The following is a 26844-nucleotide window of genomic DNA, read 5'->3' as shown; positions in this document are numbered from 1 at the left end:
ATGCCAACTCTAAAATCTCATATGAAGTTCAAGAAGAAACCTACAAAGGAAAAGCCCGGCGGATCCGTCCAGCGGCCCCCACGTTAAGTTACACAATTGCCAACAGAATCCTATCCCCTGACCGTCCTCGGCAAGCCTGTCTGTCACCCTCGGCCCACTCGTGACACCTCCAATCTGGCCATCGCTGAAGTGGCTGCCCCAAGCCAAATGAACCACACGCCTCATGCTCCACTGCGAGTGCTCTTAACCCTTTCCGGAGGTCAAAACCTTACTGAGAATCCTATCAAAGCCCTGGCATTCTCCCCAGCAACTGGCAACATTTCAAGGAATTCACAGATGCCCCTGGACCCCTGGGGCCGACAAACTCCGTCTCCTTCACATTTCCCTTCCGCACCGCACTTGAGAGGGACGCTGCACCCTCCCTCCTTGTGTAAGAATTATGTAACTCTAACAAATCCCAAGAATCCCTCAGGACTCTCTCTGAAAGGGCGGCCCACGCCCCCCACCCGTGTCAGGATGTCAAGGGGAGGTCGTCTCACATCGGCTTCAGGGGCACAGCCGGTCTGACACGCCACATCCCCAAAGGATGCCCCTCCCTGCGACTGCCCTCACAGACGCACCAATGTGACTTATGGGGACTGCTGCGATGCAGTCTGTTACCACTGGCACCAGCCGCCACGGGCGAATCATCTCAGGAACCTGACCTTGGCAAAGCGTGTTTCACACTTGAGCACAGTTCATCCAGGTGGCCTCGAGCAGGGGCAGGGAGGCAGAAAAGGGACAGGGAGGTGCCGGGGCGCACTGCCCCCCACACCGTGCTGCAGGAGTCACCTCACCCACACAGGGAGACCAAACCCTCAAAGCCAAATTTTCAAGCTGCTGCTGAGAATCCCATAAAAAGCAATGCTATTTCTAACCTCCCGCACCACGGAAAAATACACACGCCACCAAGCAACCCAGAATCTGAGGGTTTATTTTTACATCTTTTCCCCACACCCCCACCCTGGCCTCCCCCACAAAATTTTAGGTGGAAAATTTGCTAGCTTTTTAGCAGTTTGACAACGCCGTGCGAGGCATGAACTGACGGAGCTGCTAGCGCGTTTGAGTTTAAAGCAAAGCATCAAGGTATTTTTCCCATATGACTCCGCAGGTCAGCTTGATGAGAAACTAATAAACTCGAATCACAGACAGACAGAATCCAACAAGCAGGTGGAGAGAGGCCCAGGTCCCAGGCCATGGGCAGAGGTGGCAGAGGTGGCAAGTTTCTTTCTCCCACCTCTGAAAGCGTGTTCCCACCACAGGCCTTTCTTCCCGCAGGCTGGCATTCTCTAACCCAAACTATAGACAAGGGCATTCAGCATCCCTGATGCCCTTGCTGCGTTTCTGATTTTCTCAGCGCCACTCTTAACCCTTGATACGGTTTGGCTGTGTCACCACCCAAATCTCAACTTGAATTGTATCTCCCAGAATTCCCACATGTCATGGGAGGGAGCCGGGGAAGGTAATAGAATTATGAGGCCTTTCCCGTGCCATTCTCACAATAGTGAATACGTCTCACGAGATCTGATGGGTTTATCAGGGGTTTTTGCTTTTGCTTCTTCCTCATTCTCTTGCCGCCGCCATGTAAGAAATGCCTTTTGCCCTGCGCCATGATTCTGAGGCCTCCCCAGCCATGTGGAACCGTAAGTCCAATTAAACCTCTTCTCTTCCCAGTCTGTATCAGCAGGGTGAATACGGACCAATACAGTAAACTGGTACCAGTAGAGTGCAGCACTGCTGAAAAGGTACTCAAAAATGCGGAAGCGATTTTGGAAGTGGGTAACAGGCAGAGACTGGAACAGTTTGAAGGGCTCAGAAGAAGGCGGGAAAATGTGGGAAAGTTTGGAACTTCCTAGAGGCTTGTTAAATGGCTTTGCCCAAAATGCTGACAGCGATATGGACAATAAAATCCAGGCTGAGGTGGTCTCAGATGGAGATGAGGAACTTGTTGGGAACTGGAGCAAAAGTGACTCTTGCTATGTTGTAGCAAAGAGACTGGCAACATTCGGCCCCTGCCCTAGAAATCTGTGGAACTTTGAACTTGAAAGAGATGATTTAGGGCATCTGGTGGAAGAAATTTCTAAGCAGCAAAGCATTCAAGAGGTGACGTGGGTGCTGTCAAAGGCATTCAGTTTTATAAGAGAAGCAGAGCATATAAGTTTGGAAAATTTGCAGGATGACTATGCAACAGAAAAGAAAAACCCATTTTCTGGGGAGAAATTCAAGCCGGCCGCAGAAATCTGCATAAATAGCAAGAAGCCTAATGTGAGTCTCCAAGGCCATGAGGAAAATGTCTCCAGGCCTTGTCAGAGACCTTCACAGCAGCCCCTCCCATCACAGGCCCAGAGGCACAGAAAGAAAAAGTGGTTTTGTGGGCTGGGCCCAGGGTCCCCGTGCTGTGTGCAACCTAGGGACGTGGTGCCCTGTGTCCCAGCCACACCAGACATGGCTGAAAGGGGCCAACACACAGTTCAGCCTGTGACTTCAGAGGGTGGAGGCTGCCAAGGCGTGAACCTGCTGGTACGCAGAAGTCAAGAATCGAGGTTTGGGAACGTCCGCCGAGATTTCAGAAGATGTATGGGAACGCCTAGATGCCCGGGCAAAAGTTTGCTGCAGGGGTGGGGCCCTCATGGAGAACCTCTGCCAGAATAGTGCAGAAGGGAAATGTGGGGTAGGAGCCCCCACACAGTCCCTACTGGGGCACGGCCTCGTGGAGCTGGGAGAAGAGGGCCACCCTCCTCCAGACCCCAGAATGGTAGCTCCACTGACAGCCTGCACCGTGTGCCTGGAAAAGATGCAGACACTCAACACCAGCCTGTGCAAGCAGCCAGGAGGAAGGATGTACCCTGCAAAGCCACAGGGGTGGAGCTGCCCAAGGCCATGGGAACCCACCTCTTGCATCAGCGTGACGTGGATGTGAGACCTGGAGTCAAAGGAAATCATTTTGGAGCTTTAAAATCTGACCGCCTCGCTGGATTTTGGACTTGCGTAGGCCCTGTGGCCCCTTTTTTTGGCCAATTTCTCCCATTTGGAACAGCTGTATCTACCCAATACCTGTACCCTTATTGTAAGGAGGAAGTGACCAGCTTGCTTTTGATTTTACAAGCTCACAGGCAGAAGGGACTTGCCTTATCTCAAATGAAACTTTGGACTGTGCACTTCCAGGTTAATGCTGAAATCAGTTAAGACTTTGGGGGACTATTGGGAAGGCATGATTGGTTTTAAATATGGGGATGTGAGATTCGGAGGGGCCGGGGCAGGATGATATGGTTTGGCTGTGTCCCCACCCGAATCTCAACTTGAATTGTATCTTCCAGAATTCCCACGTGTTACAGGAGGGACCCTGAGGAAGGTAGTTGAATCAGGGGGGCCAGTCTTTCCCATACTGTTCTCATGACAGTGAATAAGTCTCATGAGATATGATGGTTTTATCAGGGGTTTCCGCTTTTGCTTCTTCCTCATTCTCTCTTGCTGCCGCCACGTAAGAAGTGCCTTTTGCCTCCCGTCATGATTCTGAGGCCTCCCCAGCCACGTGAAACTGTTAAGTCCAATTAAACCTCCTTTTCTTCCCAGTCTCGGATATATCTTTATCAGCAGCGTGAATCGGGACTGATACAAACCTGAAGTTGAAGAATCAGGGGACGATGGTGAGATGGAGCTTCAGACTCCAGTCCCCTGATGCTGAGTAGACAGAGGCCCAGGAGGAGAGAGGACGAGGTAAGAGGGGACATGGGAGACACAGAGAGTAGTCCCAAATAAGGCTGAAGAACTCAGAAACTCTTTCAGAAGCTGAGGGAGCCCCCTGAACCAGGACCCCCAAACCTGGGATCCCTCCCAGGACCCCAGCACCGGCCACCTTGGTGTCACTTCCCTGATGGCGACCTGGAAGGCCAGCAGAGGCTCTGACCCACAGCTTCCCCACTGCCCACACAGGTGGGAAACCTCAGGGCACCCTCTGCAGGAACCACCTTCAGGGCTGAGTTTCAGTCCTCCTCAAGTTAGGAGCCCCCAGCACAAGACGGTCATTCACATGACAACTCCGATTGTCTTTTGTGGGTTTTTCTGTGTTTTTTTGAGGGGGGCGTTGGAGACAGGATCTCACTGTACTGCCCAGGCTAGAGCGCAGCGGCATGATCATAGCTCACTGCAGCCTCAAACTCCCAGGCTCAAGTGATCTTCCCGCCTCAGCCTCCTGAGTAGCTGGGACCACAGGCACAAGCTACCACGCCCAGATAATTTTGTTGACTTTTTAGCAGAGGTGAGATCTCAGGTTGCCCAGGCTGCTTTCATATTCCTGAGCTCAAGCGATACTCCTGCCTCAGCCTCCCAAAGTGCCGGGATTCCAATTCTTTTTGTTCGATAACATTTTCACAAGTTAATCTGTTTTACTGCACGGTGCCAAAGATCACTATATACACACATCTGGTGAAAATAAGCAAGACTCTATTTGCCACTGTAGACAGCAGAGACCTACATTCAAAGGTAATGACTGCTTCTCCCAGTACTACTGATCCTCTTTGATTTTACCTTAAAAAGTTTAAATTGAGCGCAAAGATAGAAGTTCAGGTCAGGATGCACTGCCTGGGTCTAAGGTTACTTTTTCATTGTTTCACTGTGACTCCCCACAGGGCCCCTGGTCTCACACTGGAAGACATTCACAGGGCCCCTGGTCTGGAAGACATTACTTTTTCATTGTTTCACTGTGACTCCCCACAGGGCCCCTGGTCTCACACTGGAAGACATTCACAGGGCCCCTGGTCTCACACTGGAAGACATTCACAGGGCCCCTGGTCTCACACTGGAAGACATTCACAGGGCCCCTGGTCTCACACTGGAAGACGTTCACAGGGCCCCTGGTCTCACACTGGAAGACATTCACAGGGCCCCTGGTCTCACACTGGAAGACGTTCACAGGGCCCCTGGTCTGCACCAGTGCCTTCAGATCCCTTAAGGAACAAGAAGGAAACCAAAAGAGAGGTGGAGTTTTCTCCAGCTGCACCTTTCCAGTCTGTGCTGACAACCAGATCTCAGTCTCAGGCTGCAATGCCTTATGCGGAGGTCAGGGAACGGCGCGGGGAGCCTGAATTAATCATTTCTTTGCCTGCACCCGGGTGGCTTTGGGCTTAATCACGTCAGCAGCACTCCCCCGAGCGCTCCAGCAGGATGCCGCGTGAAGCTCCTTAGTAAACTTCCGCAGTCCTGAAAGAGGACGGAGAGAGCAAGACCTCTGCTCTTTTCCTCCAATCCCCCCAGCACACAGATCACAGCAGAAAGCCAGCATTAGGGTGGAAAATAATAGCCAACGTGTTGTTGAGTGATGACCGTGCATGGAATGCTGAATTAGGCATCTTCAAAGTAATTCCATGAGATAAATATCATCCCGTTTAAAGATGAGGAAAGCTGAGACTCACAGGGTTAGGACTCACCAGGGTAACAAAGTGAATGAAAGTCACCAGGCCAGAACTCAGCCCAAGGTCTGTGGCGTCTGAGTTCCCCACACAAATGCAATATGGTAAAGGGCAAATGTTTTCAGATTCGTCGAGGAGGGAAAAACTCAAAAGTGCATTGAATAGCAACCCAAACACGTGGACCCGGCTGCATTTTAAAACCAAGTCCAAATACATCCACTGGACAAGGAGACAGGCACATCCTGCAGTTAATGCAAAGCTCTAGGCCTCTTTGGGCCCTCCCAGGCAAGCAGACAGAGCAGAAGAAGGCAATACCACCTGTCCATTTTATCAGCTCGTAGGAATGTCTCACAGCCCAGCTGTGAGCTGCTTAAGGGACACAATTTTGCAAGCAACAGAGCAAATATAAATTCCAGGACAGTCAGCTGTAAGAACCTAGTTTAGAGGTGTGAAAGTTCTGACGACGCCTCGCAATCTAAGTCTGTGCTTGAAAATCACCCATGATGATGAAGCACCATGCAGTTCTGCAGAAACAGTGATTCCTTCTTTGGCTGCTCTGATTTTCAGGAGAAGCGACGTAGTTTTGTATTTAATTTAAAATCCACACATACCAGTACAGTCAAGACAAAGTTTTCCATTACCAAGTTTGAAAGCTGCTTAAAATAATTGATGAGTGAGGTAACCCCACATAAGGGGGGAAATCAGATACTTAAGTCATTTGCAAGGATTCTTTCTACTTTTGCGGAAATGTTGTAACTCAAGTTTCAGTCTGCGGGGGCATAGTCCAGCAGTGTGTGTGTTCCGCTACCTAGTAAAATTCTACTGGAAGACAGTGCTAGTTTTTGGTGGGTCAATTCAATGGGAACTGTATTTGAGACAATAAAAGAGAAATGAAACTGCGCCCACGCCTTTGTCAGCCCTGGCAGAGAGGTGCTGCCACCGCCCACTTCAAGCTGGCGGTGAATGTGCCAAACGATGGAAGAAAAACGGCTGCTCCACACCCACCCAGCCAGCGAAGAGCTGGGATTTTCAAACACCGCGCTGTTCTGTCAGGTTAACAAAGGCATCGTGTGAATAACAAGCATTTCTTCAGTCACTGAACATCCGCGAGGCGTGCGGTCTGGGTGTTCCCCACGAGCTCGTTCCACCCCAGCTTCCCGAGAGCCAATCGAATGGGCGTGAAATCCACTCAGGGGACAGGAGAGATGCTCGAGCTCAGCAGTGGAGGAGCTGCCCCCACACGGAACCCAAGCGTGGTTTGCTCTGCCATGCACACTGCTTTGCACCCGCAATTCGGGAAGGCGTCAAACTGTAAAGAGTCCATTTACATTCCAGGGTCGGTGTGCCTCAGCAAGGAAGCACCGCAAATCCTCCTGGATTCTCCAGGTGCCTCCTCAGCTGCCAACAGCAACCAGAAAGGAAAGGCTGGGATATGCTCTAAGAGCTTCGGGGTGGATTCCTCATCAAGTCGTTTCATTTGCCAAAAGTTTTATCGAGCGCCTGACACTGCTGGCACTGTTCTAGGCCCTGAAGAAAAAATAAATGGAAGGAAGGAGGACAGGCGGGAGAGAGCGAGGTGCTTGCCCTCAAAAGGCTTACATTCTAGGAAGGGATTTCCCGTAAGCGACGAGTCCTACCACCAGGCACGTTAAAAATTTAGAAAAAAAATTGGATCTTATATTTTATAGAATGTCTTACCTTCCTGAAAATTCTCATGTATTTCTTCACTTGATGTTCTTTGACATCAAATGAAGACTGATAATGAGACAAAATCAGCATCACTAGAATCCCAGAGGAACTGAGAAAACACAGTGATGAGGGGGCAAGGCATCATGAGGCCAGAGGCTGACGCTGGCATGCCAGATGGGGGCTCCCGGCACCCCCCAGCTCTGCCACTGACTGTCCCCCACCAGGGCTGGCTCTGAAAACACACAGGTGTCACCCAAGCTTCTACTGTGAATAGACACCCAAGCCCCAGCAATGGACATCCAGCCCCAAAGAAGAAACAAACAAATGAGGCGCACCCTGTAAAAACCAACGCAGCCAGACAGCTCCACCATCGCAGGGCAGCTCCTGCCACGGCAAGCTCGACTTCCCGGACGTCACCACAAAGAACAGTCACAAGCGGCTCCACCTACCTTTTAAACTATACAGAAGCTGATGGCAGTTCTTGGAAATGGCCCAACGGGAGGTTTGACGTCACGAACGTAGAGCTTGAACCACTAGAAAGAAAGATGAAGAGCTTCTGTGAGCCGATGGTTTATTTTCGTGTGGCCCCCTCCCAAGTTCCGAAACTGGTTAAATATTTGAGGGCCGTCATGAGAAGAGGCATAAATATAAAAATGAATACAATAAAAATGCAACAATAAGCATCAAGTAATAAAGGGAAGGCAGAGAGAAGAATTATAGCACAGAATTACTGAACTGGGACAAAATGCCCCTCTGCCTCCACTCAGCCACAGGGCACCAAGTCCTCATCTGTCAAAGGACACACACTTGGTCCTGCAGAGGCACGGGCCTCCTCTTCGATGAGAGGCCAAGTAACAGACAGTATCCCTGTTGGACTGGCCTTCTTAAAATTCATACACACCCTAACGGCTGTGAAAAGACCATCTTCTTTCACAGCAATCCAAACTGTCTCAAGACAACATGGGTCCACCTAAAAGCGGGCGGGACCCGGTGATTCCTCCGCTGAAACACATGTCTGATTTCGTGGAAGAAGCAGGCCCTCTAGCAGTGACACTGCTGGGATGGTAACGTTCACGACTCTGCCTGCAAGGCTGCCTTGACCTGCCCTCCATCCTGATAGGAGACTGTCCTCCCAGCTGGTGCTCCAGATTTTGTCCAGTCCATACAACCTGTCACCGGCGTCCCCATCCCAACCGAGCGAGGATGCTCTGTGGGCACCGCACCATCCCAGGCAGAGCGCCGGGTATCCTCGGGTGACCGCCTCGAGCTCACAAAGCAGTTTCCGGGGAACTCAGCAAGGCTCCGCCTCAGACACCACAAGCGCCTCTCAGCACCCTGCCCGCCAGTGTGCAGGACACACGCTTGTCCAAGGGGGACTAAGCCACCATCTGTCTAGCTTGTGTGCTGCAGTTCATTCTCCAGGAGGCTCGTACCCCAAAGCGTGTTCCTGCCATATGCCACTCCTCAGTGATCAGCCCATGTAAAGACAGCCGGATGAAACACAGCTGCACCTGGCTAGAGGAGCCTGGGAGATTCCTGCGGAGCCCTACCCCAGCCAAACACCTCCTTCCCATCAGTGCTGGGAGCCTACAGACATTCCTTTCTCCTCCTGTTTCCTGCCTGCTGAGAGATGAAAACAACCCACTGCTGATTTTCCAGATCTTAGTTTTTATTCCTCCACGGGGGCTGTTCTCGCCAGTCTTCCTAGGACACAAACGCTCAGATTTCTTGGGAACAGAAGTCTGTGAAATAACCAGAAAGGTACTGTGGTGGGCAGAATTCCAAGGTGAACCCCCAAATTGCTCCCAGCCTGTACAACTCCCTCCCCTTGAGTGTAGGTGGAAGCTGTGACTGGTTTCTACCCACCGAAAACCGCAAAGGATGCTTCTCCCCACACCAGGTGACCTACGTGGGATCCCACCTTAGCGACGACGGAGTGACAGACTCCCTTGCTGGCTTGGAGACGCGAGCTGCCACCTCGTGATGGGGCCTGTGAGGGGCCACTTGGCAAAGCACTACAGGGGCTCCCCAAGGACCTGAGAGCAGCCCCCAGCTGCCAAGCAGCAAGGGGACAGGGACATCAGTCCTGCGGCTACAAGTCAGTGAATTCCACCAGCAATCTGAATGACCTGCAGGTGGATTCTTCCCCACTCAAACCTGCAGATGGGAACACAGCCTGACCAGAGAACCAGCTAAGCCATGCCTGACTCTGGAGCCATGGAGACTGTGAGATAACCAATGAGTACTGTTTTCAGCTCCCACGTTTATGATAATTTGTTACACAGCAACAGAAAACTATAAATATAACTTAGTAATTAGGCTGGGTATGGTGGCTCATGTCTATAATGCCCGTTCTTTGGGAGGCTGAGGCGGGTGGATCAGGATGCCATGAATTCGAGACCAGCCTGGCCAACACAGTGAAACCCCGTCTTTACCAAAAAATACAAAAATTAGCTGAGCGTGGTGGTGCACACCTATAGTTCCAGCTACTCGGGAGGCTGAGGCATGAGAACCACTTGAACCCAGGAGGCTGAGGTTGCCGTGAGCCAAGATCGAGCCACTGCACTCCAGCATGGGCGACAGAGTGAGACCCTACCTCAAAATAAATAAATAAACAAACTTAGTAATTACATATGGGGTACATAATATAAAGTGTACATGCATATACTAAATGCATACACAACTGTCCATTAGACCAGGCCTCTGCCCTGCCTCATTGACCAAAAGTGGAAATTCATTCTCCTCCTCAACTTTGAGCTCCTCGTGGGCAGAAACCACATCCCCGTCCGTCATCCTGGCATCCCCAAGACTGCGCAGAGTGTGTGGCACATGGGAGGCCTTTAACATTTGTTTTCTTTTATCCTTATTGTTTGTGTGCACATAGTAAGTACATGTATTTATGGGGTACATCAGATGTTTGGATATAGGTATTTAATATGAAATAAGCAAATCACACAGAATGGGGTGTCCATCCCATCAAGCATTTATCCTTTGAGTTACAAACAATCCAATTACACTCTTTAATTTTAAAATATACAATTAAGTTATTACTGACTATAATCACCTTGTTGTGCTACTAAAATTTTTTAAATGAGCCACAGTAATAGAATTAGGATTTGTCAATGTCTAGTCACAAAAAGGCCATAGCAACCAAACTTATTCAAGTCTTCAAAGCAGAGCCCATAGCTTTGAATTTCAAAATAGGTTGAAGATATTTGGCTTCATGTTCTACCCCCAAAGAATGAACGCACAACTTCTCCAGCACTGATTTCATTTTGCCGGTGAACCTGAGTCAGTGCTTAAAATGTCACTCAGTAGTTCTTACTTTTGTCAAATATCCTTGCCACTTCTCTGGCATCTAGCGATCTGCAGTTCAAGGTTAAAAACGAAAAGTTCCCTAAGAGAATTTCCAAAGTAAGAATTTGTGACTCATTTTTAATTTTCCATTAGTATCAATAAATCTTTCCTTCCCAACTAAAGTGACAAAACCTGTATGGGTCAAATGACCAGGCTCTAATTCTGAAACAAAATACCAATCCAATTTCCTGGCAACCTGTTTCAAAATTTCTTTTAGATTTTTTTTGAAACAGGGTCTTGCTTGGTGTCCACACTACAGTGCAGTGGCAGCCCACAGGCACAAGCACAGCTCACTGCAGCCTCAAACTCCTGGACTCAAACGATCCTCCCGCCTCAGCCTCCCCAGTAGCTGGGACTACAGGTGCACGCCACCATGCCCAGCTCTTTAAGATATTCTGTTTTTACACTGATAAGTTTTAACTATTTTAAGCAAGACTTTAAGCTCTGTTGAAAATAATAATTCAACACATACAGTTCCTGCTACCCAACATTGTGTCTATTTTACATTCCAAAAGGACTAGTTTTAATGACGGTGATATTTTAAAATACCTAAATCAATAAAATTACTTTAAAAAGTACAAAAAAACTTTATTCATTACAGAAACCTGTCACACTTCGCCTGAAATCTATATTCAGGACTGTATAATACATTCCCACTTCTTCATCAATCACTCAGCAAACGCGATCATCATCTCCACGCTTTCTCCCTCATGCTCAGCCTCGCAGGCAGCAGGATTCTCACACCCAAGCCAAGAAAAACTAAAAACAGCCGTTCCATGACACGAGGCAGAGAACTGCAACAAACTCACCTCTTCCTTTTAGCATAACTTTAACTCTAGCTGTGAAAACAGCCACTGACCTGCTGCTTAGCATCCCCTGCGTAGGGACCAGCAGGGAACCGGGGGGTCACTCACCAACCCCTCCCCAGGCCCAGCCAAGGGATCAACGGCTCCAGGTCACAGCACAAAGGCAGACCTGACGCCCCACCCAGGCCTCCTCCCTCTGTTCTAGTAAACACAGGCTTTTTCCATAACCTCACCAAACACAACTCAACGTCAAGCCCAGGCCTCCAAGAAAGAAGGCCGAGCACAAACACGAAGCCTCCCCCGAGGAAATCCAGCTGTCAGAAGAAAGGTTCATTCAGCAGGAAGCCACTGAGGACAGCCAGCGAGCACCGCCGCCCGCCGAGGAGAGAAGACAAGGCGCTGGCTGAGCTCCTCGCACGCCACACCCTGCGGCACCAGGCACCGATCGGGGCATCCACACGTGGCTTTCCAACAGCATGGTCCTGAGGGGCTGCCGATCTCACTGGCCCCAAACCACCTCCTGAATGACACGTCCCAGACACGGCTGTGAGCCACGGGCCCCCAGGAAGCAGAGCGAGAAGAGGCAGAGTGGGTGGGTGTCCTCGGGTGAAAAGTATCCACTCCTGAAAAGTGACAGGCAGCACCGCTCTTGCACCAGGACAGGACGGCATGAGGGGCTGGAGGATGGAAAACCCCGAAGGGAAAGAGGCGCACTTATTCTTAATCTTTCCAGTGTTCTCACTCTCTCGTGAAGCTCAAGGAAGATGGGAAATTTGTTTGGGCAAACGTTGAAGAGAAGCCTGGCCACAGGCTTCCGGCCTCTCTCCGGAGCAGGACTCGCTCCAGCTGGTGGCTGGGTCCTGGGAAGCAGAGCCATTTAAAACACAAGGGGCTGGGCACGGTGGCTCACGCCTGGAATTCCAGCACTTCGAGAGGCCGAGGTGGGAGGATCACTGAAGCTCACCAGAAGCCTGAGCAATTTAGCAAGATCCCGTCTCTGTAAGAAAGAAAACATCAGCGGACGTGGTGGTGCACGCCTGCGGTCCTATCTGCTCAGGAAGCTGAGGCGGGAGGATCTCTTGTGCCCGGGAGTCTGAGGCTGCAGTGAGCTATGATCACACCACCACACTCCAGCCTGGGCAACAGAGTGAGACCCTGTCTCCAAAACACACACACACAAGGAGGCCCAGGGAGAGTGAAGAGCCATCTCAGAGAAATCATCATGGGACAGAAAATACACAGAGCAGCTGGTAACATAAGAAACAGAAAACAAAGGCACCCTTCCCCAAACCAACCTTCCTTACGATGCTCTTTCCAGAAACGCTGCAGATGGACCCACCCCGTCACCACAGATGCCGTAACACACCTGATTATCGCATCAGGGACAGTTTCACACCGTAAAATGCACGTGTGCATCCATTCATGCGTTCGACCTGTAAACGCCACAGGGTTTTTGTTTTGATAATTTTCTAACATCTTTACAAGCTGATGCACCACAGCTCCCTAGCTTCCCTCTCGCTCACAGGGCTGCATTATTCTGAGCAAACTGAAGCCGAGTTACACCGACCATAGGTGTGACTTTCCTGGGGCCTCACTGGCCAGCACCAGGAATCTGCACTCACTGAGTCTGGCCTCAGCGAAGAGACAGTGGTCATGGTAACCCCAGTCACGGAGCAGCAGGAGGTCTCCAGCTGTCCCTGAAGAGTCCCGGCCGGGTCTACAAGGCTGCCATGCAGAGTGACCACGCACTGGCCACGGCTCCTGCAGGCTGCAGAACGCCGCTGTCCCTGCAACAGCCTAGAGCGTGACCACCTGTGTCCTAACAAAGCCGCAGCAAGCATTTCATCAGCGCCTTTCAGACCCCAGAAATACACATGGAGCACGCAGCATGGGGCGACACCAAGGACACTAACTCGGCCAGGAGGAGCGGGACGGAGGCGAAAGCCAGGCACCGTCTGGCAGCTGTCTCGCTGCATTTGGGTTTTCTTCTCCCCAAATAGAAGCGAAGGTCTCTTCAAACCAGATGCAACAATAAAGTGGTCCAGTTTTGCTTGCCGGGAACAAATGAGGAATGGCGACAGCCGTCTGGCAAGTCCCCTCCTCTGGAGCACAGAGCACCACCTCCGGCCGTCGCCAGGGCACAGTTCAAGTGCCCAGTCTCTTCACAGACGCGAGCCCCACGACACCCTCTGGGGGATTTCTACCTGGACCAAGGCAACCCAGGCCCCAAAGGTCAGGAGCATCCCTCAAAGCAAGCACTGAGGGCCGGGTGCAGGGGCTCACGCCTGTAATCTCAGCACTTTGAGAGGCTGAGGCAGGTGGATCACGAGGTCCAGAGATCAAGACCATCCTGGCCAACGTGGTGAAACCCCGTCTGTACTAAAAATACAAAAATTAGCCAGGCGTGGTGGCGGGCGCCTGCAGTCCCAGTTCCTCAGGAGACTGAGGCAGGAGAATCACTTGAACCCGGGAGACGGAGGTTGCAGTGAGCCGAGATTCGAGATTGCACCACTGCACTCCAGCCTGGCAACAGAGCAAGACTTCGTCTCAAAAAAAAAAAAAAAAAAAAAAAAAAAAAGCACTGCACGGTGGGTGGGGTGGAAACTGACTTGCTGGGAGCAGTCCCTGCACCAGGGGCTGATTCAGCTTTTCCCATCCTCTCCCTTCAACCAAGATCTGCCAGTCAAAGCAAAAGAAGTCCATGTGCCTAACGTCAACTAACACTCTTGGCTCAAGTGCTCAGGCAGCAACGTTCAGAGGCCCCACCTCCTGGGCGTCAAAAATTCCAGAGCCACCTACAGGAAGACAGGACAAGGCCAACCTCGGGGAGCGCTACCGGCATCCAAGGCCTTCACGCAACAGGGGCTTATCAGATGCTGAACGTGCCAGGCCCTGTGTCAGATGCTGAGGACATCACAAGGGGAGAACACTGAGAAGAGGCCTTCGACCCGGACTCTTCGGTCTTCGGGGTAGCTACGGTCTCCTTCGGCAGACTGAGAAAGACCTCGTGAACTAAGTACCCAGAGAGTGCCCTGGAAGCCCCCAGTGGGAACTAGGAAACGGGCCTTCTACGGGCTCAGAGGGTCCCTCTGCACCGGCTGCTTCCACATAGGCACTGAACGCCTACCGTCACGCCGCCAGAGAAACGGAGAACCCTACAGTCATCTACATCAGCAGCAAGAAATAACTTCGGTTACAGTCACTTGAGTCTTAGCTAAGCCTCATTAGATTCTCATTATTTAAGTCTGTCAATGGTATAATAGGACAGTTCTATATTAACTAGAATGGTTTAAAAATCACGACACCCTATTTCCCAGCATTTCCGGATGGGAAAATGTTCACTGCTCATTGGTGTATGTGTTTAGTTGTTGTTTAGGTAAACTGAGCCAATAATAAACATCTATTATTGATCATTCTCCTCCATTAAACTATGTTTGATCTTTCCTCTGTAAATCCCCCATAGTAGTCATCGTATACTTTCAGATATTTCAAATGCAATATATACACATGTACACATATATACACAGATAATACACATGTACACATATATACACAGGTAACGTCCAAATACATACATACATAAACACACTCTGGGTTGTGGTATTTAAATACATACACATACATACATATCACACGTATAACTTTTTAGTTTCTAAAAACAATAGTCTCATTGCTTGAAATACATTTTCTCTTCCCTTCTACTAGAGATCGCTTTTTTAGTGCCGGCTGTGATCTCCGCTCCTGCAGAGTTCCAGCCTCGTGCCGCAGCCTCCCCCGCCGCAGCTTCCCGCCACAGCCTCCCCCGCCGCAGCCTCCCGCCGCAGCCTCCCCCGCCGCAGCCTCCCCCGCCGCAGCTTCCCGCCGCAGCCTCCCCCGCCGCAGCCTCCCGCCGCAGCCTCCCCCGCCGCAGCCTCTCCCACTGGAGCCTGCCGACGCCCTGAGGAAGGGTCCTTCGTAGCACAACCAGGCAGGGTCCAGAAAGCAGAAAGCAGCTGACTGTGTGCTGCTCAAGCCACACAGAACTCGTCCCATCTGTATTATCGGTGCATAAATGTTACCGGTGAAGTCCTGGACCCAGTGCTCTGAAATCTCACCCCATCTGTATTATCTGTGCATAAACTTTACCGGTGAAGTCCTGGACCCAGTGCTCTGAAATCTCACCCCATCTGTATTATCTGCATAAACTTTACCGGTGAAGTCCTGGACCCAGTGCTCTGAAATCTCACCCCATCTGTATTATCTGCATAAACTTTACCGGTGAAGTCCTGGATCCAGTGCTCTGAAATCTCACCCCATCTGTATTATCTGTGCATAAACTTTACCGGCGAAGTCCTGGATCCAGTGCTCTGAAATCTCACCCCATCTGTATTATCTGTGCATAAACTTTACCGGTAAAGTCCTGGATCCAGTGCTCTGAAATCTCACCCCATCTGTATTATCTGTGCATAAACTTTACCGGTAAAGTCCTGGATCCAGTGCTCTGAAATCTCACCCCATCTGTATTATCTGTGCATAAACTTTACCGGTGAAGTCCTGGATCCAGTGCTCTGAAATCTCACCCCATCTGTATTATCTGTGCATAAACTTTACCGGTGAAGTCCTGGATCCAGTGCTCTGAAATCTCACCCCATCTGTATTATCTGTGCATAAACTTTACCGGTAAAGTCCTGGACCCAGTGCTCTGAAATCTCACCCCATCTGTATTATCTGTGCATAAACTGACTGGTAAAGTCCTGGACCCAGTGCTCTGAAATCTCACCCCATCTGTATTATCTGTGCATAAACTGACCGGTAAAGTCCTGGACCCAGCGCTCTGAAATAACTTACTGAAAACAGTCTACTGCTAACGCACTTTGCTCGCCTTCCAATGCTTTGATAAACTTGTAGGCGGTAATGCAAATAGGCCTGGAATAAGCATACTTTGCCCTCTCGACCAGCCAATTCAGCCTCTACACATCTGTAGTGAGTCCCGAGGGTCTACATTTCCTTTTTTCTTTTTTTTTTAAGAGACAGAGTCACCCAGGCTAGATTACAATGGAGCCATCACAGTTCACAGCTGGCTCCACTTCCTGGGTGCAGGTGATCCTTCTACCTCAGCCTCCCAGGTAGCTGGGACCACAGGTAGGCATGCCACCATGCCCAGCTACTTTTTAACATTTTTGTACAATTGGGATCTTGCTATGTTTCCCAGCCTGGTCTCAAACTCCTGGGATCAAGAGATCATCCCATCTTGGCCTCTCAAAGTGCTGAGACGTCAGATGTGAGCCACCATGCCCAGCCTCCACACGTCTAACCAGCTCCCAGGAGACACCAGCACGGCAGTCCAGTGACACGGCTAAAGACAGCCTGGTGTGTTTGCAGATCACGGTAGCCTGCCTCGACTCCCCTACAAACACTTGTTCAAATCCACAGCAGTGAGAGCCTGCTGAGAAGGCAGCTATTCGAGTGACACCCATAAGCAAGTTAACAGGGACGTCGGGTGATGGACAGGGCCACGCGGGAGGATGGAGGACAGAACATCCAAGAGGGCACCAGGAGGAAGGGGTCGAAGAAGGCCATGAGGACACTGAGTTTGAGAATGAAACCAAGCCTGCTGCAGAAACCCATGAACCGTTCAAGATGAAAAGAGCACACCTCTCTGGAAGGAGCTCCCACACTGCCAACTCACACCGACTTCAAGCGTGAGCATGACGTCAGACAGCTCGCGAGGGCCCCAGCAGGCTGGGAAACAGGCACCGATGCCACCAGCAGAAGCCACCACGCAAATGGGCTTCCCCTCAGGAAGAAGAAAAAAGAAAAAAAGATCATCTACCCCAGTACATTTGAAAAGACACAGATGCTCCAAATATTCCCACATTCACGGATCATTTTAATTGAAAATAGAGACAAGCTTCTACTACCTCATCAGAGCACTAGTTCAGAGCATAATATCTGATTGTAAAGACTGTCATTGTGTGTAAGCCAGCTGCTTACATTTCATTGAGCCCGTGTTTTAAAAAGATTACCAAGTTCCTCTTCATTTTACACCATTCTTAGAATATTTCTCAGTACTTTCTCTATGAGACCACTGAAAAATGACCACTAGCACTGAAATCCTGCCCAGCCTGGGAGCCACTATTAACTAAAGTCTGGACATGCTGTTCTACAAGCTACTAAATTAATAAGGGTAAAAATAAACTTCCAGAAAAGGCAAACCCTACATGAGTTCAGCCTTCTCGCATCCAAAGACACGCAACCTTTCCCCATTCTTGTGGGTTTCAAAACTAAGCAGCACAGCACACTGTAAACTGATTTGCCGGTTTCCATACATGCTGCCAAATTTCCACTTCTGCAAAACCAATTTCAATCAAACAAAAACCCTAAAGTTAATCTTCTAGTTCTTCACAGGGTCCAATTTATTCAGAATGTGGGGTAAAAAGCTGGAAGACAATAAATCAATTGTTGGCAAATAATGTCAATGTTAATTTACTGTCTTCATTTTTTAAATCACTACTTTGTCTCAGGATCATTTCCTTCTCCGAGATCTGGAAAGTCTTTTTTTTTTTTTTTTTTTTTTTTTTTTTTTTGAGACGGAGTCTTGCTCTGTAGCCCGGGCTGGAGTGCAGTGGCCGGATCTCAGCTCACTGCAAGCTCCGCCTCCCGGGTTTACGCCATTCTCCTGCCTCAGCCTCCGGAGTAGCTGGGACTACAGGCGCCCGCCACCTCGCCCGGCTAGTTTTTTGTATTTTTAGTAGAGACGGGGTTTCACTGTGTTAGCCAGGATGGTCTCGATCTCCTGACCTCGTGATCCGCCTGTCTCGGCCTCCCAAAGTGCTGGGATTACAGGCTTGAGCCACCGCGCCCGGCCTGGAAAGTCTTTAAAAAGTGGACACTGCCAAACAATGGCCTTGTTATAAGCCACAGTTTAGTTATTTTAAGGCATTTACTTTACTGCCTTTTAGCTGAAGTTCTCATGAAAATCTTTCCAAGCCACTAACTTTGTTAAGGATTTTTACAGGTTTACAATATAATACTGCATAGCTTCTAAACGTTTCAGGGTTTTACTCTGCCCGTTACTTTAGCCTTTAAGAGAGCAGCAGAGTCTGGAGTTAACGACGTAGGTAAGAGAAAGGGACGCCAAGAGGGGAAACGCTGGCAGTGACTTCACAAGGCTGCATTCCGAGGGAACAGCTACAGGGCAGCCTGCGGTGTGAGGCTGCTTACAACAGATAGCAGAGGCAGTCTGAAGGCGCAGCATTTGGCATCTGCTGACTCCCTAAGAGATCTCCCGTCCTCCGCCTTCAGTAGTCTGCTCAGATGTGCACAGAAAGACCAAGAAGCCCCAGATTTTCAGAGGCTCAGACGAAACCATCTCCCACTAGGCCAGAATCCCAACAGGGGAGGGGGGCAGGGAGAAGAGTCAAGCCGAGCGGGGAGGAGGGTGAAGGAGGAACTGAGACAAAGGAAAAAGGATAGAGTCCAGGAAAGACTGGCCGGGGAGGCGGAGTGGCACCATCCGCAGCCCATCAACAGGAACAAAATATTCTGCCCTGGGACAAGAAAACAAAGGAAATCAGTAGAAAACTATAGTCTTAAACTTAAGAGAAAATACCTCTCCAGGTACATCTTGGAAAGTACAAGAGTTTCAAAAGACAAAAAGGACTGCGTCAAGCCAGGTGCACTGGGAGCAGTAGTTGTCGTCCCAGCTACCACGGAGGCGAGGTGGGAGGACGGCTCAAAATGAGGAGTTCAGGTCTAGCCTGGGCAACAGAGTGAGGCCTCATCTCTAAAAAACTGTTTTAAAAGAAAAAGAAAGAATGCATTGGTCTGCCCGTGCTACCTTAAGTCAAAGCTCAGGAAGGACAGTGGGTGACTCACGGTCTGTGCCAGTTCTCATGGCATGTGAGCTGTCACCAGGGGCCCCAGGAGAGCTGCTGGACAATGCTTACCCGTGTGTGATTTCCAATCAGCCAGAATGGGGGGCCCCAGCCTCCGGCTTAAACCTTCCAGAAAAGCAAAAGATGAGAACGAACAAATGAAGTAGCTGAGTCACATGCGACGTCTGAGGTGAGGCCCATCTCAGTCAGACAGGAGCAGGAGCTGCATCTGAGCGAAAACTGACGGCTGATCTCATACATGCAAACACCAAACAGCACAGGGGTTGTTTACAGAAAGTGAATTAGCATTCACAGGCTATGCTCCAGGCAGCTTCACCATCCTGACCAAACTGCCCCCATTCTTCCCAAACTCCACCACCACATATGACAGGTGGAACGGGTGGTGCTGGCTTTAAAATGAAGGGAACGGACCTCTCTTCCGACAGCTACTAACGCTGCAGGACTGTGTGCACACTAAAAACAACACAACACACACACAGACACACACGTGTGTGTGTGGAAACCGATCAGTGATCAGAAGTAGAGTTTCCAGAAGTTCCGAACATTATTTTGATAATTTTTAAGTGTACAGCAAAAGAAAAAGTGTATCACTCTACATCTACATCATTACATACCAAAAAATGTTTCTGTTAGAATTATTTGGCCCTTACAAGTGAAAGTACATTTTGCAAAGATAGGTGTCACTGAACTGCTAAAGCAATGTTAGCAGTCACCTTCACAATTCGGACCTGCAGTCTGAGAATATTTTCACGAACCTCCCCCTTGCCACCATTACCCTGTTCATTCTAACCAGGACCTAGGCCTGAACTCAGAAAATGCTGTTCTTTCACAAAGAGATTCCACATGAAAGTAGATCTAGCCTTCAGTTGACGTGGAGGATTTTCTGCCTCACTAAACATAAAAATTGCAGCTCCTAGTGTTACTCGTACTCAGAATTCTGTTCGTTTCAACTCTCTTCCTAGTCAGTGACGTGCCACCTCTGAGGCTGTGATTGAAACTGTAGCTAACACTCGGAAGGCAGCTCCAAGGGTGATGTGGGGACAGGGCTCCAGGGATCTGCCCAGGAGTCTGGCCAGGACTGCGGTGCTGGGCTCGCCTCAGAGCAGCTCCCTCTCCTCCACGGAGAAGCCGTCGCCAGGCAGCGCCTGAGTATGGAGGCCCTGCCTAAGACGGTCACTATGCCAATTCGAAACAAAACAAAACAAAGCCCATTCCCAGCTGTGTCTAGTCCGAGCCCAAACTGGAGAAGGCAGCCACCAGAGACCCTCAGCGTCCTCCCGCCTCTGCACACCCGAGCCCCGTGCCGGAAAGAAACGGGAAGCCAAGCCCAGGTTTCCTCAGCAGGCTGTGTCTGCAGTCCCCAAGACCGCTCCTGCCCACATCTGGCTGCAGACCCAGTGCAGGGCACAGGAGTTGTGCCGGAGGAATGAAGCCAGGCCCTGCCCTCGAGGAGCTCCCGGGTTAGCTGTGAATGCAGGGCTGAGGGCAGCAGGCTCATGCGGACTCCGCAGCAAAACGACCTTCTGTGTTCCCGGGTCCACAGGAAGAAGTTGGGGGAGCCCTAAAAACAAGCCCCGAAAAAGCCTTTGTTTTTAAGGTCTGGGCGAGTGCTACTCCTCGTCCAAACTACAGAACCACTGTGCCAAGGGGCCTGCCATTCTTGCTAAAACACGCGTTCACTGCTGGGCACCATCTCAGCGTCTGAGTCAGAATCTCTTGGGGTGGAGTCCAGGAATCCGTATTTTTAACAAGCTCTCCAGATAATGCTTAAACATATCGATGCTGCAAACCAGAGCTCTAAACCTAGATCAGGCAGATCCACTCGGGGGTGAGGAGGAGGCTGAGTGCTCAGGGGTGGGAGAAGAACAGGGACCCACCCGGGGGAGGGCGAGGACCTCAGGAGTCGTGGGGAGTGGGCTGAGGAGGACCCCTGGAGGCCTGAGCTGTGGGCAGCAGGGCGGGGTCCCAGGGTCACCCCCACGGGAGATGACTTCAGCAGACCTTGAAGAAGATCTGAGCACCAGGCAAGCAGGACCCACGGCCAACAAAGCCCTGGGGAGTGGGGCCGGGTGTGGCTGAGTGACAAGTCCTCGGAAACGTGCCTGGGAAAGACAGTCCCCAGATGACCGGTATCAGCCACCCCATCTTTCTCAGTGAGTCAGGGATCAAAGGAGATTTATTTCTCCACGAAAATGAAGAGACGTGGCATGCCTTGCTCCTGGGTGCACGGAGCTATTCATCCCTGCCGCACATTTCGACAAATTGCAATGAGCCCAGAAAAGGGCTCACCTGGCCAGCTGCCGTGTGGCTGCAGGACGGAGGAAGCCGTGCTCCAGGCGGCACAGTGGGAAGCGGGAGGGCTTCGAGTGTCCCCGGAGGAACTGAGTGAAACGGGGGCTGGAGACAGAGACCCCCGCCAGGCCACACAGGTAAGTTCGGCGTTGACCTTCAGAGCCACGCAGTGACAGGTCAGCCTTCCCGCTAGGTGGTAAGAAGGTTCTCAGAACGAGGTCCCGGACCAGGAGTTTGGAAGGCACAGGGAAGGATACAAGGAGGGGAGAGAGGGCGGAGGCTGGAGGCAGGGCAGTCTGTTCGGAGGCTTTTGCAAAAGTCCAAGCAAGAAATGTTGAGAACGGAAGGCAGTGACCACAGCAGGAGGAAAGGAGCCGTGTGGAAAACACTGTGAAGGTAGAATCACAGGCCTTGGTGACACAGTGGACGGATCAGGGAGCCAGGAGGGGGTCAGAACGGCACCAGGTTCTAGCTTGGGCAACTCAGCTTTAACTCAGGTAAAAGAAAAGAGAGGGCTCTTACATAATTTTACAGATCCATTTGCCAATGCCTCCCCCGACCCTGAAACACTGGAGTCTGTAGGTTCGGGAAGACCGTACTCGAAATGCTTCTGTGAAACAGCACCCCTGTTGTAAAATGCACCCCGTGCTTTCTCCAGACACATTCTTCAACTACTCTTTTCAGCGAAATGCATCTCAGAAAGCTTCATAAACAAAATCAATCCAGATTCAGAATCCAGGCAGAAGGGAGGGGCTACGCAGAATCACCTCACAGAGTCCACAGAACAGCCACCTGCAGAGAAAAACACAAAACCATCTTCAACCTGCACGGCAATCGCGCAGGGGAAGGAAGCACAGGACGACGTCACACACAGGACGACGTCTACTCGGAAAACAGGCTAGCGGCTTCCCTGCCAAGAACGCCGTCACCTAAGCGATCGGGCTCAGAATGCCGCCACCTAAGCGATCGGGCTCAGAACATCTACAGACAGAAGTCGACTCCTCATTAGCTAAACTCATAAAGGGACACTGTGGGACTGAATGATGGCAAATACTCCAGAAACCATTCGTTCCTGGCTGAGCATTTTCCTGCACACTGTTGAACATGGGCCAAGGGACTGTCTAACGGTCTGCAGGCGCCCTTCGGAAAGAGCAGCAAGGCCCACTCTGAGGACAACTCGGGGGGCAGGGCTGGGAAGCCCTCCAGGTCTGTGGCCGCAGCTTCTCTGGCCGTTAACGTAGAGCAGCCGCCTGGCAGGGCCACCTCCTCAAAGGACGCATCCTCACCACTCAGGTCCATCCTGCACCCAGCCCCCACTCTTCAAACGGTCCCTACCCACCCACTCAACCAACTGCAACTCCGGGCCTGGAAGGGGACAGGTGGGGCCCAATCCGCCAGAGGGGACAGGGCGGGGCCGTGTCCTACTCTGCTCCATCACAGCCCCTCCCAAGCCCCCCCAGACTCGCCCACCCCAGGGTTATATTAGTTTCATCCAAAATTCTTTTTTTTTTTTTAATTAAATGGCACTTGAGGAACACAGAAAGTTTCCTCCAACATTCTAAAGTCGTGTTGATTGTATGACTGTACTTTATGAAGTGAAATAAGATTACGAATCCAGGAGAAGTTGAAGTTCGGTTACCACCCAGTAATGACCATTAGAGGGAGAGCAATGCAGTCAGGCGGTCCGCAGTCCAAGCCAGACTCCCGCACTTTAACCATAACAAACACTTAGGACCGGCCAGCTGTGTCTCAAGCTCGGAACATGATTGGTTCTTATTCTTTCCATCTTTATAAGAACCCATGAGGTGGGTAATACGATTACCAACGTCTTCCTTTTATCGATGGAGAAATTAGGGCACAGGAGGGTTGAGGGAAGCATCCAAGGTCACATGGCTGCCAATGGGCACAGTTGGGCCTTGAACCCAGGTCAGCTGGCCCAGAGAAGGTGCCAGGTGCCCCTCGAGTCCCCTGCCTCTCTCCCCAGCAAGCTCCTGCCTCACTGCACAGCCCTGTGTGTCAGCTGCAATCCGCGCCCTCGCTGTCTTCACCAGGCTGCCCTGAGGATCCCTGAGATGGCAACGGGAGGACTGGTACACAGGACTCAGCCCCCACACACAGAACCGCACGGGACTCAGTTTCCACACACAGAGCCGCACGGGACTCAGTTTCCACGCACAGAGCCGCACGGGACTCAGTTTCTACACACAGAACCGCACGGGACTCAGTTTCCACACACAGAACTGCACGGGACTCAGTTTCCACACACACAGAACTGCACGGGACTCAGTTTCCACACACAGAACCGCACGGGACTCAGTTTCCACACACAGAACCGCACGGGACTCAGTTTCCACACACAGAACCGCACGGGACTCAGTTTCCACACACACAGAACCGCACGGGACTCAGTTTCCACACACACAGCCGCACGGGACTCAGTTTCCACACACACAGCCGCACGTGGGCCCTGCTCTGCACAGCTCCACCCCCATCTCCTCTGTTCATCTTTGCTCTCAGGCTCCAGTGGCACCTGCAGTCCTGCCTCTCCCCCACCCCCACCGCCAAGTCCCTCCTCCTTAGACACAGCACGGGCACTGCAGACAGGTGGCACGCTACCTGCAGCCGGGTAAGCCTAACTCTCGGGCATCTTCAATATAGATGAAGTCTTTACAAATCCTGACGCTCTTCCCTGAAATTCAGAAGTAGGATAGAAATACTGCACTTTCTAATGACAACCTCTACATTTCTAAGCACACGGTTGATGGCACGAGTGGGCTTCTCACTCACTCTGCTTACCTGGCCTCTAGGGTATGGCTGAGTTTAGGGACACAACCCCCAAAGGTTCTGAAGGTCTGAGGCTGGAAACCGAAAACCAGCAGCAAGGATTCTCAGCTCCCAACCCGAACTAAACCGGGATTTCTATAAACATCTGCTGAAATCACTCTGTCCCAGGCAGGCACTGTGCTGGGCATTTTCTCAAAGTTCCCTTTCTGCAAATGAAGAGACTCAGAGTACTCTGAAAACTGTTCACCAGGAACCAGAAATCGAGTCGTTGGCTAAGAAGCCACATTCTTTCTTGGTAAACAAATGAAGAAAATCTATCATCTAGCAAGTAGAACAGCGAGAATCCACTGGTCTGTTTTTCCACCAGCAAATGGAATGTCAGGGGCAGAGTTCTGCTATTCCTGGAGCCAGGACTAATGTGCCCCAGCACCTCACCATTGCCAATGCCCTCGTCACTTCCTCGCGCCTGCTGTGCTAAGACACAGTCCATCGTAGCTGAGCTCTGAAAGCCCCCAGCACTGTCACCTAGGAGAGAAGTGAGGGAGCTGTCAACGTACCAGAGGAGGGATGGGGAAAACAAGCTGGGCTGCCCGACCTGGAAAAGAGGGAACCAGGTGGGGCACCGGCAGCGTCTTCAGACACATTAGTCCCAACAAAGGGAAGAAAAGTGAGCCCTGCTCTGAATCCCAGCCAGGGGAGGCCACAGGGAGGCACATTCACCTGCACCCGGGAAGGTTTCTAGGTGCCACGGTGTCCCCCAAAGGGGCTGCATTCAGCAGAGATGAGCTCCCTGCCCTTAGAGCTGCCACACCATGGTAGTCACCGGATAGAACAGTGGGGATTCAAGGATGGACCCACCATTGATGTCTATGTGAGAAAAGAGCAAAAAACACAAGGACAGTCCTGGAAAGACAGGCATCTGTAAGGAGGGAGGGAGCGGGTGGCAGAAAGAATAGCAACAAAAAATAATAAAGCAACAGGAAAAAGGAAATAGTCAGCTGAGTCAGAGAAACGCTACACTCGAGAATCCTGCCACCTCCCACAAATTGTCACATGCCCCAGTCACCCTGAACGGGAGCAAATTTTGCCAAGTTCACACAAAACCAATACTACTCGGCTATTTGTCAAAACGGATTAGAGAAAGATTTGCAAAGCGCCCTAATACATTTAAGGCATGTACGACAGTACACAAAGGAAAATCTCCCGCAGCCAGATTTCTCAGACAAAGAAAGGCTTCAGGACGGACCCTGACAGGGCCGCCCAAAGGCCAGGGAGGGCACTGTCCACAGACACCAGCCAGCGGTGAGTGGAAAGGAACAGGCTCTACACAGGGTTCCGAGAAGGCTCGCAGCGGAACAGGGCGCACTGCCCACGCCTTGGCACGTGGGCACTCAGCTGCCCCTGGGCATAAGGAGGTCAAGGCGATGACCTCCAATGGAAGTCACGGTGTGCTCTCCGGAGACTATCCAAAAATCACTTAGGGTCTTCTCTATTTCAGGGGATGTAACTGACCTGTATTGAGCACCCACTATCCTACAAAATTTATCTGCCATAATCCACCCAATGCCTCCCAAGAAATCCGAGAGGTCCTGTTACACCCATCTTAAAGAGAGGGAACTGAGGCTGGACAGACCACACAGCCCAAGGTCAGTTACAGGAGCAGCAGTGCAGGAAGGGGCTTCTCCAAGCCACGCGTTCCCCTCCTGGGGCCTCCATCGGGCCAAGAGACACGAATGCTGGTCTTGCCCTGCACACCCAGTGGGTCTCAGTCATTACAGGCACAGCCAGCAAAGGAAAACAGGCGATGGGAACATTTCCTTTCTCAAAGCAGCCGTGGGTGGCTGTAAAGGCAAATGATCCCATGTAAGTGATGCCCCTTGAGTTTGTGAGCAGCACAAATGGATGGATGGATGGATGAATGGATGGATGGATGATCGAAGGATGGATGCATGGATGGATGCATGATGGATGGATGGATGGATGGATGGACGGATGGATGGGCATGGATGGATGGATGGATGATGGATGGATGCATGGATGGATGGATGGATGGATGGATGGATGGATGGATGGATGGATGGATGGATGGATGATGGATGGATGGATGGATGGATGATGGATGGATGGATGGATGGATGATGGATGGATGGATGGATGATGGATGCATGGATGGATGGATGGATGGATGCATGGATGGATGGATGGATGATGGATGGATGATGGATGCATGGATGGATGCATGGATGGATGGATGGATGGATGGATGGATGGATGATGGATGGATGCATGGATGCATGGATGGATGGATGGATGCATGGATGGATGGATGATGGATGGATAGATGATTGATGGATGGATGGATGGATGGATGGATGATGGATGGATGGATGCATGGATGCATGGATGGATGGATGGATGATGGATGGATGGATGCATGGATGCATGGATGGATGGATGGATGATGGATGGATGATGGATGGATGGATGGATGGATGGATGCATGGATGGATGCATGGATGGATGGATGCATGGATGATGGATGCATGGATGGATGGATGCATGGATGGATGCATGGATGGATGGATGATCGAA

General features: G+C 50.9%; 1 protein-coding gene across 2 annotated transcripts in view; it reads right to left on the bottom strand.

The window, feature by feature from the left end:
• LDLRAD4 (low density lipoprotein receptor class A domain containing 4) overlaps positions 1-26844 on the bottom strand; it is a 436848-nt gene that overhangs the window by 365324 nt on the left and 44680 nt on the right. The window contains exon 2 of one of the 2 annotated variants that reach the window (XM_050767575.1): positions 7586-7669. The gene's annotated coding sequence lies outside the window, so the exon portion shown is untranslated. Of the gene's footprint in view, positions 1-7585; positions 7861-26844 lie in introns of those variants that run through there. The other variant, XM_050767576.1, reaches the window with a different exon arrangement.

Source organism: Macaca thibetana, chromosome 18 (assembly GCF_024542745.1).
Source record: "Macaca thibetana thibetana isolate TM-01 chromosome 18, ASM2454274v1, whole genome shotgun sequence".
NCBI lineage: Eukaryota > Metazoa > Chordata > Mammalia > Primates > Cercopithecidae > Macaca > Macaca thibetana.
Note: the sequence above shows the minus strand (reverse complement) of the source record. Positions and strands in the feature narration are given on the sequence as shown.